The sequence below is a fragment of the Mustela nivalis genome (assembly GCF_964662115.1).
Source record: "Mustela nivalis genome assembly, chromosome: 15".
NCBI lineage: Eukaryota > Metazoa > Chordata > Mammalia > Carnivora > Mustelidae > Mustela > Mustela nivalis.
Genome location: NC_139034.1, coordinates 84,697,981 through 84,717,863, shown reverse-complemented (window position 1 = coordinate 84,717,863; position 19,883 = coordinate 84,697,981). Strand labels below are relative to the sequence as shown.

The following is a 19,883-nucleotide window of genomic DNA, read 5'->3' as shown; positions in this document are numbered from 1 at the left end:
GAGAGGTAGATAACAGCTCCCCGTGTGTCTCTAGGGCTTGCTGGAAGCTGGCCAGGATTCTCAGCTAGGAGATTGGGAAGGGTCCATCTTCCAAGCAGATCGCTTTTCTTTTTCTCCTTCTTCCATTCCCTGCCCTCCTCCACATGGATAATCCTCTTCTTCTGTTCTCATATGTACCTCTCTCAGGGTTTATAGCAGCCAAAGACGTTTGACATTTGACTACTGTGTTTGGAAATAGAAATCCCAGTTTCCCCAGCTCTGCCCCCATGACATCAGCCAGGAGTCATAAGGGGGTACTAATAGCTGTGTTTTCTTCATTACAGTAGAAGTACAGTTAATGCATACCAAAGTGATGATGGAAATACCACCACTGAGCAAACGCCCCAGTAATAATTATTTCAGACAATTGGCATCAATAATAAATATAAATATGGATGCTAAATCTATAGCCTATAGTATGATGAAAAAGAAGACATTTGCATATTCTGGAAGTGTCTTTCCATAAGATATTTATTAATTGCAAAGGAGGAAAATAGTAACTTCACAGTGGAGAAACCTGGCAGACATCACATTAACCGTGTCATCAAAGTGAACATCGCAAGTAATGAGATGTGTCAACACCACACTTTCCCCGGTATGATGTAAAGAGCAGGACGCAGCACCACTCTTGTGCTGTTGCCCAAAAGGCAGACTCTGAATTTAATCTTGATGAAGCATTAGACAAACCCAAATGGAGGGACATTCTCAAAGTAAAAATAATTATTTTCTGGGGATTACTTAAACAAATCATCCTGAGCATATAATCCAATCTTGCTTTGCAGTAAAAACATCTTGCAAATAAATAATTATAAGATTTGTATTCAGCATATGGAATTATTCTAAAGCTTTTGGCAGATAGACAGAATTATCCATATGTCTTAACTAAATTCATAACAATAACTTATTGCCTTTCCAGAGCAATTTCAAAACCAGACATTTTACCAGGGCTCCAAAATTTATTTTATTTTTTTATATAAGCCAAAGCTGTTTAATATGAAAATATTATAGGATTTTCTGTCAAAAGCAACCGAGATGAGTATACCGGGAAAGCTTACTGCAGGATTTATTTGCACATTTTCTCTCTCTTGTGTTTTTCCCTTCCATCATTTGGGAAGAAAATAAGAAAAAATGCATTTTCTTCATGTTGTTCTTCTCTTTTTGAAATAGTATTTGCTGTTTGAGAAAGAGGCTCCTCGTTTGGAGCCCTGGTTTCCCTTATCAGAGGAGGTAGAATATTCCACAACTAACCAGTGGCGACAGTTAGGGTTGCAGAAGACAACGGGCAAATAGCTCCCTTTCCTGATTCTGGCCTGTTGCACCACTGACTACGTCTTGGACTTCCTAGATTTAGGGACTTTTGCTCCAAATTATCTGTCCCTTCTTATCTTTCCTCACTTTTCTGAACTCTGTTGGTTGGAGCCTACTCTCAGCAACGACGTTACTAGTTCTAGATTGGCTTTTCCCTGTGGCATCAATAGGGAAAAGAAATTCATTGATGTATGTCTGCCTCCCAATGGAAGAGCCCATGTCCCAGATGTGAAAAAAACTCATGTATTTCAGAATCAGTATATCATCACCGTATTAGTTTCCCATCGTTGCTGTGACAAGTTGTCACTACTTTGGTGACTTAAAATAACGTGACTTTGTTATCTGATAGTTCTAGAGGTCAGAAGACCAAAATGGGCTTCACTAGGCCAATGTCAAGATGTTGAGAGGATTGCCCACCTTCTGGGTGCTCAGGAGGCTTCCTGCCTTCCTTGGCTCTTGGTCTCCAGGCAGCTGTCACATTTATCTGACCTTAACTCCTCTTGCCACTTATTTCTCTTGTGAGGACCCTCTTGGTGACCCTGGGTTAGTCCAGATAGTCCAGAATATTTTCTCTGTCTCAAGAGCCTGAACATACACGTGTCCGCAGAGTTCCTTTTGCCATGGGAGATAATCTATTTGCAGGTCCTGGGGATTAGGAAGTGGACATTTTGGAGGCCCATTACTCTGCTTATAAGACTCAACCTGCCATCAATATGCAGTAAGGATGTGTTGAAAAAGCAGGATTTTGAAGATGTGGGGAGCAATTGACCTAACCAGGGTTCACTGATGTGCTGAATGAATGGGATTATTAATATGCATGTGGTGGTTTTTAAACGTTATCTCATTAGTCACTAAGGTGCATGGACTATCTCTCTGGCTAGTTTCAGATAAAGTCTGCTCCATGAGTAATTTGTTGATTGGCTGTCTTCTTCATCACCGGCATGGACCAAGGTAAAACACACGGCAACAGCTGAGATCCTAAGGCTCAGAGACAATGAGGGATATATTTTCACATCAGTCGTATCGGTATCAACTAGTAAGTTGCTAATGCGGAGGAAAATGAGTTTAACTTTTTGGTATGATGCCTGGCATAGTCACATGTACTGAGGAATTTGATAAATGTTTTCATAAGATGTGGTGCATAAATGATGAATTCAGGAACACTGAAAATAAATTTAAAAATAAATAAAAAATTAAAAAGAAAAAAGAATGATTGTCACCACGATGATGAATGGGAATAGTGCCCCTTCCCTTCGGAAGGGTCTATAAAGTATGCGGGATGATTCACGAGTAAGCATCAAACAGTGACATGGAGAGAACCATTACTCCCTGGGGAAAAGGATAGCGAATCAGAATCTCATGCCTCATTGATGTCACCTTCAGAAATCACAGCTCGAGTTGCTCTGCTTCTTAAGCCCCAATATTGTGGATTAACCTTTTCCAGAGATATGTGAGAGTCAGGGCTTTGGTGAAGATTGGGCTGCAAACTAGCAACACTCTGACATCGTACACTACCCAGGACCCTTCTTTCCAGTGTCGGCAGGAGAGGGGAAAATCCACTCAATCCACGGGAGGGCGAGCTTGCGGTCACGGATGCTGATGCTCCCCCCAACCCTCCCTGCCAGTCTTCTGAGGCAGCAGTAGGGAGCTCCCCGCTGCTGCACCTGTGAGATCGATCAGAGTAATTTAGCTCAAGGAAGCAGTGCTACCGAAATGGGCATTAAAAACCCTCATGTCTACTCTTCTGGCTCTTTATATTTATGGAATAAAATAAAATTTGCTCAGAATATTTTAACTCTCATTTATAGTTTACTGGTTTCTGAATCAGAGTTATCATGCCATCTGACTAAGGAGTAATTCCACATGCCTCAATGGCACAACACATCTCCAGTAAACAAATAGAGCCATCACTGGCTGACAAGGAACTCACCCTGGAGCAGTTGAAACTCTTCCTTCAATGAGAATCGGGATATAAATGTTGAGCAAACCCCAAAGAAAATGCAGAACAAATCTGTGCTTAGGAAGATTATCAATCTTCAGAGCTCGGAGGAGACGACTGTTTAAGACGGCAATACCAGTCATGAGGTTCTGTGAAAGTGTTTCCCTCTTCCACTCTTGGAGTAGAGAGCGTGTGTTGTGAGAGGGGAGGGTTGCGCTTCGGAGAAAGCATGCTATTTCCTTCCATGTTTCAAGCCACTTTAGTGCTGTGTGTTGGTGAGAAAAAAACTGATCCCGGCTCCCCTTTGTGACCTTCTGTCTGCATCGTTTCATGAAAGTAGTTAAGGCTGCCCCTAAAATGATAATAATGGCACAACCCCAGGGCTATATTGGAGAGCATGCCTAGAGAAATACACAAAACCACAAAAAATGGGAAGTTATACACTGTTCTCCAGCCAGTGATAAATAAGGTACACAGAGATGAAAATGTCTCTGCGTGTGCCCGTGCGTGCGGCTGACCCCTAGAAGAGTGTTTGGAATGGGTTCCCCTAGAAACCCAAAAGAGACAGCGTCATTGCGGACATGGAAGCCGTCCAGGCAGTTCTCATCTCTTCCAGACGCTGGGCCCTGCGTCCTCACTTGGGGTCCTTGGTCAAGGTCCTCACTCCTCCAAGAGCTATGCCAGGCTCATGAGCTTCAGCAGAACTTTTTTTTTTTTTTTTTTTTTTTTACTTATTTGAGAAGGAGAATGAGGGAGGGAGAGGGAGAGGATGAGACGGGGGACGGTCAGCGGGAGCAGCAGACTCCTGGCAGAGCAGGGAGCCCCATACAGGACTGGATCCTAGGAATCCAGGATCATGATCTCAGCTGAAGACCGTCGCTTGACCCGCTGAGCCACCCCGGCGCCCCCTGGCGGAATTCATTTTTATCAGCTAGGCAAGGACAATAGGTGGCATCATAATAAGAATAACCATAAATACGTATTTTTTTGTTTTCCTTTGCACATTATTATTTTATTAACTTTTCTCTAGGATAGAAGGACTGCATAATGAACAGCGTCAAGTCAACAGTTTTTGAAAGACTTGTATTAGGGAATCTACCTAAATAAAACAAGGATGACTTTAAAACAGCCTAATGATTTGATTCTTTTGTTATTTTTTAAATTTTTTCTAAAAATGAAAAAAAGTTGTTGCCTCTGCTGATTATAAAAACATGCAAGCAATTCAAAACAATATCCATTTGAACAAGTATTCATCTTTTAATTCTCTTTGTGATATACCTAAATTCAATTTTATAGCTATCGTGCCTTAGTAGCAATCGGGTATAGAAAGTAAGAGGCCACGTGTCTTTCTAGGGCATCAGTTCAGACTCATTCCACTTCTTTCCTTTTCTTTGTAATTTTTGCAACGTTGCAAGTATAACTGAGGCTGGTCCTCATGAATTCCAGACATGCAACTTGTAAAGTAAATTGCCATCCACCAGTCCAGAGCAAATTGACTTATGATTTTTTTTCAAATATTTTTACGACTCACTGAAGAACGACTGAATGTCCAAATAATAACAAAATCCATATATAAAAACAAAACATATTATAGATGGATAGATTATTTATTTATTTATTTATTTGAGAGAGAGAGAGCAAGAACAGGAGTCGGGGGTGGGCAGAGGGAGAAGCAGACTCCCCGCTTAGCAAATAATAATGCAAATAAATAAATGAATACTGTTCACTGAATACCAGGCTCTTACTAAGAGCCTGATGCTGGGCTCCAGCCCAGGACCCTGAGATCACGATCTGAGCCAAAGGCAGATGCTTGACTGACTGAGCCACCCAGGCGCCCCTCAAAGCTATATGTTTTTACACATGTTAAAATCAAGGAATTACTTGGGTAATTAATACGCTTATTTTAGTTGCCAGTGTAATTGTTATCTTCACAGTATTTTATACTTCTTGCTTCTTTTTTCATAAGGAAATCGTTCCTATACCATGTTGATTGAATATTTTGGAAGACATGACGTTAGAAGGGCTAAGCAAAGAAATTAAAATGTTTGCACCACTTAGTTATTTCATTAAATTGTAGGTTCCGAACTGGAGAGGGCCTCCAAGTTGAGCACTGAGTTGGAGCAGCCACCTGTGCCTCAGTATCTTTGCCCGGGGCTGATCCCATCTATTCTTGAAACTTCTCTAGGTCGTGAAGTCTGCTGCCTCCTACAAGAGGCACTTCCGTTTGTATTTAATGCTATTCTTTCTTTTCCAAAACTTATATCTCTTTTTTGGTACATTCCAGGATTAGCTCTATAGCAATATTACATGAGTCATGTCCTATCTGCAGAAAAACTGCCTGATTTTGGATATAGGCACAGATGATATACCCAATCGCTGATATTATGTTAGAGAGTTTTCATTCTCAAAGGAAGCTTTAAAATTCTAGAAATTTTTAGAAATAATGTAGCTGTTTCTATTTGATTATGTATTTAATTAGAGAATTACTTTTGAACTAATCATATACAAACCTATAAACCAAAGTTAGAAAGAACCGTAAACTCCTATGAAGAAGAAAACAATCTACTCAGAACATAGGCAGTTCAACGAATCCTTAGTCTGTGGGACCAATAACCTTATTCCCAGAAGGCAAGAAATTCCCCTGATTGTATCAGAGTATTTATTTATTGAATATGAATACATTACAGTTTTATACACTCAGCTTCCTTCAAAGTACCACTCTTGCCCCCGACTTTTCTTCCCCAATTTTATATGCAATGGAAGATAAAATTTAGTGTCTGTCAGACAGTTCTTTGGGGAAAAGTTAAGAATTCTGATTCTAGATCACGTATGCTTCATTTTTAAAGAATAAGCGATCTTTATTTTTGTGGCATTGCATCGACGTGTATGAAGACTAGACTGTGCGTTACCTCTTGCTGCGTACAAATTATCCCCAAGACTTAACAACTGAGAAAAACGAACGTGTTCCATCTCACAGTATCTGCGAGTCAGGAATTCAAGAGCAGCATAGCTGAGTGATTCCTGAGTATCCCTGGGGGCAACAGCTGTAGGTTTGGGGTCATCACAAGGGACCTTCAGGCATTGGTATTAAAAGGTCAGGAGACTGTGGAACAGAGCGGGGAGCGATCCGGGGAAGCAGGACGAGGAGGAGACCCCTTCTGCAAACAGAGCTCTTGGGTCAGTGTCTACAGAGCCCTCCCGGAACCCTCTCCAACAAGCAGGCTTTGGGAGACCCAGTCAACTCAATGAATAAGTCCCTCATCACGTTTACCCTTCGGTGAGTTGGCTTTTGGCCATGATGTCTTCAGCAAGTCGTCCAGAGTCACAGTGAAATTGGCACAGGAATGGGCAGCAGCTCAGGGACAGAATGGAGACCCAGAAAAACAACCATATACGTCAATGGAATGCAAATAAATAAGGAAATATCGCTCACTAAATGCCAGTGGGATGGTGGGGCAGCCATTGAAATAAAAACTCAGAGACAGAAAGAGGGAGAAAAAAAAGGAATGAAGGAAGGGGGGAAGAAAACGTCGTACTTTTTACCAAATTATTATCTGGTATTTGATATTTATTTATTCAATTATTTAATAATTATTTAATATGTATTAAATGTTAAGGTGCCTTAATGTACAGCTCCCTCCTAGCTTTCCCTAGCAGTAATTGATCTAAGAACAAGAACCAGAGCCAGAGTCACAAGCGTCAGCCTTTTTTAACCTATAAAGTAAACAAGTCATGGACATGAAATGTACAGCATGGGGAATATAGTCAATAATATTGTGATAAAGTTGTATGGTGACAGATGGTGACCACACTTACCATAGTGAGAGCATTGAGTAATGTGTACAACTGTCAAATCAATATGCCGTACACCTAAAGCTAATAGAACACTTTCTGTTAATTATACTTCCATAAAAAAAAAAAAAAAAGACACACAGAGACTGGAACAGAAGGACTAGGGAAAGATAATCCAAGTAAACAGGATGAAAACCTGATCTACAGGAAAAGAACTCACTCTGGGAAATTAGAATCAAGTTTTCAGAGCACAACGCAAGGTTCGGGGTCCAACATGCTATGACTCTGAGATCATGGGACAGGTTATTCAGAATGTCTTCCAGCCAGTCCCAGCAAGTAAATTCTACATTATATTAAGGAGGATAATTGAGAGAAAGAATGGTGTTTTGAAGAAGAGTTAAACAGCGTATTGGGTCGTAGATCCATTGTATGAAATTGAGTGAATGAGGTAGCATCAGGAATGGGATTAATGCTCCCAGGTTGGCCAGGTGAGTGTTGGAAGCAAACTCTAGCCATGAACACTGGTGTGATGGGACCCCGAGTCCTGGTGAGGCAGGAGAGCTCAGCAACAGGTCTTCAAAGCCAGAGAGCGAGGACTGATTTCTTCATTCAAGGGTATGTTGATTAAGTGGGATTGACACGGAAATGGAAGTATGAGAAATATATTGTACAAGTAACTGTGTCAAGACTGGCAGGAAGAGGCAAGAGTCTGGGAAGAGGTCAGTGGGAAGTATTTGCAAAGGCTGGGAAGGCACCTTTAACTTGGGTGGGTCTTAGATGTCAGATTACAGGTGTCACTCACCCTGGAATTCATGTGTCCACGTCAGATTTCTCAGTGTTGTAGTTAGGCCCTGGAAAACCTACAGAGCTGCCGGGTCATAGTGGAAACAATCACTTCGGTGGGTCTTTCAAAATATATTATAGATGATCCTCAATGGAAAGTGCAGTGTATAATTAGATGACCTAATCTGGTTGCATTTTCAGCGAGAGATAAGATAAGCTATGTGATCACATATGCGCTTATACAATTTAATTTTTCTCATATTCAGAGTGAGGTCCTTTTACGACAGCAGTAATTAATTTGGGTGAAATGTCACAAACATATTATTTTTCTATTGATTTTTGGAAGTTTAGAGGTTTCTTTTTTTTCAGGATGATGAAATGTGCTATGTTGTCAGTAAGATTCATGTGAAGGAAAGCTTGCCAGTTTTCGCCCACCGCTAATCCTAAATCTGTTTCAATCTAGGTAGTACAGTATGTACTGTTGTTTCCAAGCAGAGGAGAATTTGTTGTGCACAGAAAAAGAATTTCTCATTTTGGACCTCACTTTTTCCCCCCCCCTTAGGATGTTGGGCATTTGGAAGTGGACATAAAATACAATAAAATTTTACTATCTTGGAGTTAATATATTCTTTGATTAATCTTTTCACTTTTTTAACTCACTGGTTCCTCATCCTCATAATAAAAAAGAAGAAAGATAGCACTTGTTTATGAAGACAGGATATGTACAATGTACAAGGCAGAGAGAAATTTGCAAATGCATTTCTTGTATAAAAATTATAATAAAATCAGTTAACTTTGTGTATCTCAATTCACCGATCTATGACATGTTTTAAAAATAAGTTAGCAAAAGTAAATTTAAAGAACTATGTTAAGTCATACTTACTAAAATGTCCCACAGAGTTTGTCCTGAAAATGCAAATATTTCTGGACTATGGTTTTTCTCCCGTGGGTTTTATTTGAAGTTAAACATTATAATTCATCACTTAAATTTTTATCTGGCAATGGCAATTGTGATTTTATCTTTTTTTTAAAGATTTTATTTATTTATCAGAGAGAGAGAGAGAGCGAGCACAGGCAGACAGAGAGGCAGGCAGAAGCAGAGGGAGAAGCAGGCTCCCTGCTGAGCAAGAAGCCCGATGTGGGACTTGATCCCAGGACGCCGGGATCATGACCTGAGCTCAAGGCAACTGCTTAACCAACTGAGCCACCTTTATACAGAAGTTATGAAACATTTACTTCTAAAATGTTGATCAAGGGTAAAATTATCTGTAGCTATTGATAAAAAGTAAATTTTAGAATAAGCCTATTTTTAAAATATTATTTTAGTAGCCTGGTTATTGATGAGTTCCACTTTTAAGAATTGTCCCTTTCCAAAAAAAAAAAAAAAAAAAGAAAAGAAAAAAAGCCACTTACACATATATAAACATGTTTTTACAGAAACATTTTTAGTCAAGATTGAGAAGTAAGATTTAAGTTAACCTGTATGGTAAAAGATAAATACAAATTTAGTATACAGGGAGCCATGCATTCGGTAAGATTTGGTACCATTCTTTGTAACTGGAAAGAAGAAAAAATATTATTATTTAGGGATGATATGATCTTTATCTTTGGAAAATGCAAGATAATTTAATGAAAATCTGGTTGAAAAAAATGGAGGTCAGTTTCATATATATATACTGAATATAATGGAAGAAAATGGCCTAAAAATTTAATATTGAATCAATAACAATAACAATTACTCATAAAATACATAGGTAGAAATTTAACAAGGAATAGCTGGAATCAATAAAAAGAACACCATATAAATATTGGAGCAAACAAAAGAGAAAGAGTAAATGCAGAAACATTATTTCTGCTGTGAAGCTCCATGTTACAAAACACTGATTAATATAAAATCTCGTACATAGATTCAATTTAAGCTCAGTCTCAATTTAAACACTCTCGATTTTCAACTCCAGAAAATAATTCTGAATTGTAGATGGAGGAATAAACAGGAGCCAATGGGCAGAAGAGAAAGATTTGAGTAAGGAATTGGTTCACTGGCATTGGTTGGGGAAATAGAATTAAATATAAAACCATCTCCCAGCCTAAAAAACTTCTCCACAAGGGTAGGAGAACAAGGAAGCACTGGTATTCCTGACTGAGCCTTAAACCAGAAGGTCAGGAGACTGTGGAACGGAGCGGGGAGCAATCCGGGGAAGCAGGACGAGGAGGAGACCCCTTCTGCAAACAGAGCACCTGGGTTGGGGACCACAGAGACTTCCTAGGACCCTCTCCAACAAGCAGGCTTTGGGAGACCCAGTCAACTCAATGAATAAGTCCCTCATCACATTTACCCTTCGGTGAGTTGGCTTTTGGCCAGGATGTCTTCAGCAAGTCGTCCAGAGTCACAGTGAAATTGGCACAGGAATGGGCAGCAGCTCAGGGACAGAACGGAGACCATACGTCAATGAAATGCAAATAAATAAGGAAATATCGCTCACTACATGCCAGTGGGATGGTGGGGCAGCCATTTGAAATAAAAACTCAGAGACAAAAAGAGGGAGAAAAAAAGGAATGAAAGAAGGGGGGAAGAAAGCTTCATGCTTTTTACTGAATTATTATCTGGCATTTGATATTTATTTACTCAATTATTTGATAATTATTTAATATGTATTTAAATATGAAAATGTGACATCATGAAAGTACAATATATATATATAGGATTCTTTAAAAATGATGTTCAGCATGGGAGGCACACGATCATTATGAGAAATTATTTTGGCATGTAACTTTGACAATATAAAATTTTAAAACAAAATATGAAAGATACATCCGTCCAACAAAATTCCCATTTAAATGAATGGAAGTTGAATGAAAATTTGAGAAAAAGTTTTTTCAATATATAGGACAGTTCTTCTCTCCTTAATTTGTATTCATAATAAACTATCAATGTGAAGAGGAAATCCTCACAGTAGACGAACATAGTAAAATACATAGAATTGATTTACAAAGGGAGAAAAATAAATGGTCATTAAACATGAGATACTCACCTTTTACTTATCCTGTAATTTTACTTCAATGAACTCGTTTCCACATTTCAATTATATCATTCTGATTTTTTAATTTAAAATTGTATTTTAATTTTAATTTAATATTAATTTAAAAATTGTATAGAGATGATTTGAGATTGATGAGTTTGCTTTTGCCATCCTCTTATTTGCCTATATTATGCAAGTAGGACTTATTAACGGACGACACTAACACGTAGAAATTGTGTGTGTGTTTTTTTAAGATTTTATTTATTTATTTGACAGAGATCACAAGTAAGCAGAGAGGCAGGCAGAGAGAGAGAGGGGGAAGCAGGCTTCCTGCTGAGCAGAGAGCCCGATGCAGGGCTCGATCCCTTGCTTGAACCCACTGAGCCATCCAGGTGCCCTGAAATTGTGTTTCTTATAACCAAAATAGGACTTAAGACTATTATCATTTAACCTTTTTATCATTGCAGATAACTTGTACTTGGAATTAGGTGGTAATTAATTATTCTTTTCAAGTTTATTTATTCGGAACCACTTGCTAAAATATGCTATTAATACATAAACATAGATTGTACAATAATACATATTAAGTATTTCCTGTAAAAGCCAAAGGCTTCTTTTCATTTTGGCTGATAGAAATGGAATCATTCTCTTCTTCTTTGTGTTCCCTTCTGACTGGGTCTAGAAAAGATGTTCCTCCTTTTGGCAAGAAAACTGCTATTAATGTGTTCAACAAATCCAGCTTACATTTTTTCTTTTCTTTTAAATCTCACATGGCTTTCATAGACCAAAGACAATGGGAAATCCTTCTCATAATATTTCCCTAATGAGAAAAATGGGTGTTTTTGCTGGATAGCGAAGTGACACTCTACCTTTTGTTAGGTAGACACTGTGCACCGCTACAAAAGCGTATTTCTTTTACTATCACCAATGAAGATTCTACAAGTTCCAATACAGCATGAACTCTGACTCCCTTTCTGAGACGCCTTCCAGAGGCCAGATGCTCTCCCGCGGTACAGCTGGAACGGGAACCCTCGCACTGTGCTGTGTTAGGGTGTTAATGGGTGGGTGGGTCTGCATTTTCTCGATATTACAGTTCACAAATATTCTCGAGGCAAGATCGAAGAACCACTGTCCGATGCTGTGCATCAGCCATAACATTATGTGACAGTGACATGCAAAACACGCTACATGCTATACGAGCTCAGCAATTGTGACTTGCTGCAGGGGACATAAACAGAGCAACTATCCTTTAGGACAACCTACGGGGCTGGTGAAGACAGCATATCTAGCAATCTGGGAGTCCAATAAGAACACTGCAGTGGCACAAACAAGTCCCTATTCTGATAACCTGGAAAACGGTGGCCTTGCAGACAGCAGATGTCATGCATACCCCATCCCCGTGATCATTTACTAATATTTTTTAACTTGGTGTGAGTTATTTTTAATACCACTAAAATTCAAGTACTTTTTCACAAAATGAAAATAATAACAGTGCCCGATCCTTAGCATAATGCTCAGGATTAAATGAGGCAACTTCTGCGACACGGTTAGCCCGGTGCTTGTTATAAAGAAACCTTCAGGAAGTGTGAGCCGTTCCTGTTGCTGTTGCCTCGGAGAAAGCTGAGGCTCCTCTGGGAAACTCACTTCAGTGCGTGGAAATCTGGACCGTATGGTGTTTCTGTCTCTGTCACTCGGAGTCACAGCTCATTTCGCTGTGAAATTGTGAGTTGGACAGATTTTAATAATTTGTAGATTGTCAGGTTTTTAGAAGTGCAAATCAGATTGTGTGCACGGCTTCCCATTGTTCTTAGAATAAAATAATGAAGGGAGCTAGACCTTTGCCAACCTCGCTGGCCTCGGCTCCAGCTTCTCCCTTCACCACACCACTACTCCTGCACCCCCAGATCTGCAGGGGTGTTCCAGAGGAACCTCTCACCGGCATGCTGTTGTTGTCTTTCTGGACTTCTCCCAGGCTATCCTTTGACCGGCAATGGCCCCTTCTGCCCAGTCCTATTTGCCTGACTAGCTGTTCTCATTCTTTAAAAGCGATGTCTCCCAGGAAGCTAAGGGCAAGTCCAGCCCATGTCAGCGCAGCAGTGTGTGCAGGGATGAGAGGGGGAGGGAGCTCATAGTGCACTCTAAGTGCTCAGTAAATACAGCTCGTCTTGCTTTCTTTTGAGCCCTAAATACTCTGCTCTCCTTGGTGACTGCCTTCATTCTCTGGTCACTTACCCTAGTGCCGTGAAACACAGTGAGGGGGGACCACCGTGGTCTGTGTGCACGCCCTGTCTGCAGAAGCGAGTGCAGCGCGAGGCCCACAGAAATACTGGACCCCTGACTATCTGCATGTGGAGTAAATACATGATTTCCAGTCAACTTCAGACTTTATATTTTATCTTCAGCCTGTGGGCAAGATTGCAACAGACCATCCCCAGAAGAAATGTATCATGGGCCCTGCCACATAGGGAAACCCACAATCTCCTTACATTTCTCCAACCATCCTTAGGGTCTTAAGAGCTAAGATGTAATTTTGTTGTAAGAGTATATATATATATATATATATATATATATATATATATATATATATATTTTACATTCTAAAGATGCAACCTAAACAAAACAGATGCCTAGTTTTAAACATTTCTGTTGGTAGTATTTTTTCTTTCTTTTTTACTTTTTTAAAAGATTTAAATTCAGTTACTTAACATATAATGTATTATTGGTTTCAGAGGTACAGGTCTGTGATTCCTCAGACTTATATAACATCCAGTGCTCAATACATCCCGTGCCCTCCTTAATGTCCATCACCCAGTTACCCCATCCCTCCGGGCCCCTCCCCTCCGCAACCTTCAGTTTGTTTCCATAATTAAGAGTCTCTTATAGTTGGTCTCCCTCTCTGGCTCCGTCTTGTTTTATTTTTTCCTCTCTTCCCCTATGATCCTCTGTTTTGTTTCTTGAATCCCACATATCAGTGAGATCATATGATAATTGTCTTTCTCTGATTAACTTATTTTGCTTAGCGTAATACCCTCTAGTTCCATTCATGTCATTGTAAATGGCAATATTTCATTTTCATGGCTACATAATATTCCATTGTATGTATATATACCACATCTTCTTTAACCATTCATCTGTCATTGGACATCTGAGCTCTTTCCATAGTTTGGCTATTGTGGACATTGCTGCTATAAACAAAAGGGTGCATGTGCCCCTTTGGAGCACTACCTTTGTATCTATGCTATAAATACCCAGTAATGCAGTTGCTGGGTTGTAGGGTAGCTCTATTTTCAGCTTTTTGAGGAGCTTCCATACTGTTTTCCGGAGTGGCTGCACCAGCTTTCATTCCCACCTGTTGGTAGTGTTTTGACTCTGAATTTGCTGTACTATCTCCCACCTCCAATCCTAACTGTTCTTAAAAATCTCATAACTGTAGAGCATCTCTGGGCTGAGTTTTAAGGTCTCTCTCTCTCCCCCAGAACAAATGTTTCTAATACAAGTGGAAGTTGTAGGTACGCATAGATCTTTTAGACAATAGATGCAGAATTGCCATGTTTTTTGCACCATCACCCGTACCCCTTTACGATTTTGAAAAAGAAATATGAAGAATAGGTGAAGTAAATATTCTGAAACTGAATCATTAAATTTGTATCATTGCCCTCTCCCTGAATGATTTAATCCCTGCCTATCTTCACCTTCCCATCATTGAGGGTTTACTTCAATTCCTTTCTCTCTGCGAAAATACCGCATATGTCATTTTCTTGTATCTCTTTCTTCCTTCAACTTTTAATTAAGCTTTCCACCTTTAATCATAAATTGCCTCTCATCAATTTTTAACCAATTTCAATTTGTGTCCAATCTTTGTAATGCATGAAAAAGCTAACATAAGTTAAGAGTTCAGGTTTTGCAGTCAGATGGAGTAAAGTGAAACATATCCATCCAGTCCATAAATATTGGTTGACCTCTCCTTCTGTGCTGAGAACATGTTGTGTTCTAGACACTAAGATGCAACAGTGAATAAAACATCAAAAATTCCCTTTTTCTAATGGTTGACATTCTAGGAAGTGGTGACATCATAAAAACAACTAAACAATACATATCATGATATCAAGTATTGATATGTATATGATAGGTGGAAAGAAGTCCAAAGAGATAAAAAGCGAGAAGGTTGGGAGCATGCTGTTATTACTTAGGTAGTGTGGACAAGAGACACCTGTCTAATGATATAGGACAAAATGTGAGGATATAAGAAAGAAGAATATTCCAGGAAGAGAAGGATCAAGTATGGAAAGGCATGGGGGTCCTTGACATGTTCCAAGAACAGCAAGCAGTCAGTGCCTGGGGCAGAACAGCAGTGACATAAGCAGTGAATCTGGAGAGAAGGCAAGGTTCTGGCCTTGGGCACCAGGACACAGATTCTGAATTGCATTGGCAGAAGCCATGGAGAGTTGAACAGGACAGTGGTGTGCTCACACTTGCATCATGAAAGAACTTCCCTGGCCGTTCTGTGGATAACAGATTCTAGGGAACACCTTTCAAATGTTTGGACCATTAAACTGGTATAAATCCATTTACAGGGTGGCTCAGTGTAAATACATGCATGTATTATGCATGTTTATATCATGAATAATAGTGTCATGAAATAATCCTTCACAAAGTGCAACACACATTATATTTCCAATTCCACTCTGGTTTCCCCTTTACTTTTATTTTGCCAAGTGACTACAATACACTAGGTACATTTTCCCACCCAGTTCTGAAACGCACTACTGTGGGACATAAAGAATAAAGAGCATGTGTACTTATCAGGAAGCAGAAGTAGAATTTTAAGTGAGAGACAATGACGGCCTTAACTAAGGTGGGTTCGGGGAGGTGTAGGGGGCAGTTTGCTGGTGGACTAGATGTTTGGTGTGAAAGAAACAAGGTTGTGGAGATTTTTATTTCTATTTCTTCCCCTGAGCAATCTAGGCTTATTCAAGAAGGCACAGAGGACTGAAGGAGGAAATTTCTGGAGCAGAGAATCAGTAGTTCAGTTTGGGATATGTTCAGTTTAAAGTTCCCTTAGACTTCAAGTAGCATTATCAAATAGCCATCTAGAGGCACAGGTTAGGGCAGAGGCTGAAACCGGAGATAACATTTTCAGGGATCTAGCCAAAAGCCGTTGGCTGAGTGAGATCATAATGTAAGCAAGTGAAAATAGGAAATATCAAAAGCCCAAAATGTTCAGAAAGATTGGACATATCACCAGGAAGACAAGGAGACCCGTGAAAAGTCCAAGGAAATGAGGGAAAACCAGCAGCATAGGACATCTTGGAAGCCAAGTGAAAAGGGTGTTTAATTGATAGGAATCACCTACCACAGGTTATGTAATGAGTTGAACCAAAGACAGTTGATCTTCATGGTTTCATCACCCCAACATAAAACAAAATCTCTTTCAAACCCACTAATATTTTAAATATTTACCACTTCTTGGGAAGTTCCAAAAATTGCTTTATGCGTTTGTGTGTGTGTGTGTGTGTGTGTGTGTGTATGTGTGTGTGTGTAGAGAGAGAGAGAGAGAGAGAGAGACTATTTTCATAAATTTGTCATAAAACTGCACCTTTGAAAGCTGGTAGTACACCTCCCAATTCTGGTATTCTGGAATAGGTATATGTACCTTTCATTATCACATACACTTCTATTAAATCCCTTCTCCTCATCTGTAGTTATGGTGTGTCCCATTCCCAGCATCTGATGATCCCAAATTTAAAAGCTATCATGCTTTGGAGTAATCAATAGACAGGGAAAGGTGGCCCATTGACAATGCTTGGGTTTGCTCTGAAGAAACCATGTGTAGGGGTGGGGCATTAAAAGAAACTGAGAGTTTCTGGGGTGGGTGATCCTGGTGGTGGGTATTAAGGAGGGCACAGATTGCATGGAGCACTGGGTGTGGTTCATAAACAATGAATTTTGGAACATTGAAAAAAATTAAATTAAATAAAAAAAAGAAGTGCAAAGTGGTAGAAGGTTCCCTTTGGTGTGTATCACATGAATGAATGTAAAGTAATTAATAAATATCTAAATGGGAGGGGGAGAAGCAATGTATTGGACAAATGATGGTGTAGCTAGAAATCTCCAGTCTGGCTGTAAGGTATATTTATGTAATTCACACGAATTGATGTTATCAGCTCAAGATCTGCAATTCACTTTCTGGATATCTATAGATAAGATAGATATCTTTCTGTAAGCCTTAGTTTCCACATGTACATACTGAAAACTGTATTCGAACCAATTTTGTCGGTTGTTGTAGTGGACATGTGCAACACCACGCAGAGCTTGTGGAGTATGCCCACTCCTCTCCTCTAGTTCACCACCACTGATGTTCTTTGAGTTTCCTGAATGTACCTGAGTCATCCTTCACCCTGAGACTGGGCACGGACTATTCTTCTAGGCCTCATGTTCCCCACTCATCAATTTCTGCTCATCCGTGGTGGTGAAGCCCGGGCAGCAGGTCTCCAGCAAAATCTTCCCTGATTGTGCAGGCTCTTTTCCAGATTTCCCTCTACCTGGCCTTTCCTTCTCGCACTCTGTCTTTTTAGAATATTAAAATGGTGATCTGATTAATTTCTTCCAAGACCATAAGTTCAATGAGGGATCATTTCTGTTCTGTGCATCATTTTATCTCCAACATCTATCCCAGAGGCTGACATTCCATCAATATTTGTTGACCGAATGGTTGATGAATATCATTATTTCTTTGCAGTGGTGATTGGGTGGTAGGTCCTTTTTAAAGAACCTATTCAACTGACATCTGACATCCACCATTTGGGGCCCAGGCAGCGGCCAACCCTTCTGTTCTGAGAACTTCTTTCAGCATAAAACTGATGATCTATACACTTGAGTTTTCTTTGTTGATTCATCTTTTTAAACTCCTCACTATATCTGGCTCAATATTGTTTTGCTATGCTGTATAGAATCCATAGGATTCATTCTGTAGCAAATTTCTATTCCTTCCGCAGTATACATGGTAGACAGCGTTGGAATATTTGTTGGCTTTCCAGCTTCATCTCTGACATCCCTGTTTATTATTTTATACCGAAATTCATTCTCAGCTTTCATGAGCACATTCTGCTAGCTCTTTTGATAACTGCCTTCTTAGGAATCAACCATTTCTTCTTCAGAATTTGCTTTCTATGGGTCAATTTAACCTTACAATTTTTCAAAGTTCTACATGGCCATTACAATAGTTGCAAAAGTATTTATTTTTATTTTCTGAACGTGTTGTCTCAGTGCAAAAATCCACTGAAGCCATTGTTAATTCAGGGGAGCCCTTCTGGGGCTGCTGAGAGACCTGAACAGCCATTTACTCTTCAACTGCCCCCTTCCTGGAATGATTCGTGCAAGTTTCAGGAGTTGTTTTAACCTCCAAGTTGCAAGTTTCACACCAAAAGAAGTTCAGTGAGAAAATTTCTCAGAATTAAATTTTAGCGAGGAGAAAAATATTCCACCCTGAGGTAGGAGTCGGTGGATAATTTGGTTCATATCTCTTTCAAAAAGCTGTATTTCAGGGTGGGTTTTAAGGTTACTTTTATCATGATGACATATTTTCATCTGCATGTCTTACAGAGAGATCTGCAAATAAACTTTTGTCTTTTCAGAACTTTTATGGGTTGCACTCTGAGGCATGATAAAATCATCAATTAACCCTGATAAATCTTCAGCCTGACTTTTATGTAAGCCAGTTACGAGGGTTAAAGGATAATGGCACTCTATGCTTTTATTCCTTTCCAAAAACTAGAACAATCTTAGGACTACTTTAAAAAATATATATAAGATTATGGTTATATGAAGTAAAAATAAGATTCTTTTAGTTCAGATATAAAAAAGAAAGAGAAAACTGAAAAGGCATATATTTTCAATCATAAATATAATGTTCCTAAATGAGATGAGCCATTGCTTTTCTTGGCTCTTTGAGGGGAGAGAAGGTATCAGATTCCTTGTGGAAGCACCTGCCTTCCGTGCTTAACATTTATTAAAACTACTGACCACTTTCCTCGCAGCTTTGTAGGACTGATTTAGCAACTTGCTTAAGTATTACATCCAGTATGTCATATAAGCTGTAAAAAGGCATTTGTTTTCATCTTCATAGAACATTTCAAACGTTGAATTATGCATTTTAAAGACCAAATAAACAGAGTTATTGAGTAGCCAGGACGTCTAATCACTCCAGACATGCCATTTTTTTCCCCCAGACCAGATCTGCCTGCAGAGAGGCTCTTTACTCAGCGGGATTCCTACCAGCTGCCTATGTGCTCTGTTAGAGCAAATACATTCATTACACAGGAAAGCAAGGTACTGAGGATTGAAAAATAGCTAAAAATAATTTTTAAGTACAAGAATTAGAAACTTTGAATTGTGACTGTGATCATCCTTCTATGCATCTAAGCCAGAAGAGATTATGGAAACAGAGTGAAAGGCGGGAAGCAGAATTTGGGGTCAGATAAGGAACACCAGCTCTATGTGTGGCGAGAAGCTGCAATTAGTCAACTCAGAGGCTAACTCATCAGGCCTGTGGGCACCCAAACCTAGACACCTTGACAGTGACAAAACTCTGGCCTCTCGCAGGACACTTCTTACACAGTTTTTGCTGAGGCCTGAAGTTTGGGGCAATAGATTCGGCTGAAAAGTTGAAGAGTTGGGGTGGCAGAATGTCCAGAAACAAGGGAAAAATCCTAAAAGTCATGGATTACAATGTTATGTTCATAACTAGTAATCGTGATAATTCTAGATAATCTATTAAGAGGATACATCATCACTCCCTATATTCAAGAAGCCAGCCCTCTTAGGTAAGAATGATTGTCCCTTCTACAGGCAAGGAAACTGAGGCCTAAAGAATTTAAATACTTTGCATAAACATACAGATTTCATATTCAGCTCCTGCTTCAAAGCCCATACTTTCCATGTCTCTTAGTGAACATGTGGTTGCAGCACGATACCTCTAGTTGATGTATTTATGAGCAAAAGCC

The 19,883-nt window shown here is 39.5% G+C and overlaps 1 protein-coding gene across 3 annotated transcripts in view; it reads left to right on the top strand.

Moving 5' to 3' along the window:
• The window catches only part of NALF1 (NALCN channel auxiliary factor 1), a 654,803-nt gene that overhangs the window by 442,905 nt on the left and 192,015 nt on the right, over positions 1–19,883 (top strand). The gene's annotated exons all lie outside the window — the stretch shown is intronic.